Raw genomic sequence first — 607 nt, 5'->3', positions numbered from 1 at the left:
ATGGCTTTAGTAATGTGTATCTCGCGTTGTATAAGTGCCATCGGTTTACGCTAGATGGCGTTAGAAAGATAAGATTTCGTACTAAAAAACTTCTCAAACAGTTTTGTGATTGTTTGACTCAGTATTGTTTGAGCGCGCGTCAAAGAGGGATACCAGCAAAGAAAAAATACGCCATATTTTACACTTTTTCTTCGATAAAGGCGAAAACACAAGCCAGGCGGCTGAAAATGTGAATAGTGTTTATGGTCCTGATACTGTAACAGACAATCACGCGCAATTTTGGTTTCGTCGATTCCGTTCCAGTAATTTTGATGTCAAAGATACACCACGCTCTGGAAGACCAATTGTCGAAAATGATAAAATAATGGAAATTGTCGAGTCCGACCGTCATGTAAGCACTGTTTCGGTTGCCCAAGAACTAAACATTGCACAAAAACCGTTTGGAACTACTTGAATAAAGCTGCATACAAAAAGAAGCTCGATGTATGGGTACCATACGAGTTAACGCAAAAAAACCTCATGGACCGAATTTCTATCTGCGAATCGCTGCTGAATCGCAACAAAATCGACCCATTTCTGCAGCGGATGGTGACTGGTGATGAAAAGT

Source organism: Odontomachus brunneus, unplaced genomic scaffold (assembly GCF_010583005.1).
Source record: "Odontomachus brunneus isolate Ranch 3 - 2012 unplaced genomic scaffold, Obru_v1 Obru_scaffold_147, whole genome shotgun sequence".
In the NCBI taxonomy this organism is placed as follows: Eukaryota; Metazoa; Arthropoda; class Insecta; order Hymenoptera; family Formicidae; genus Odontomachus; species Odontomachus brunneus.
The sequence above is the reverse complement of the archived record's forward strand: the minus strand, read 5'-3'. Positions refer to the sequence as shown.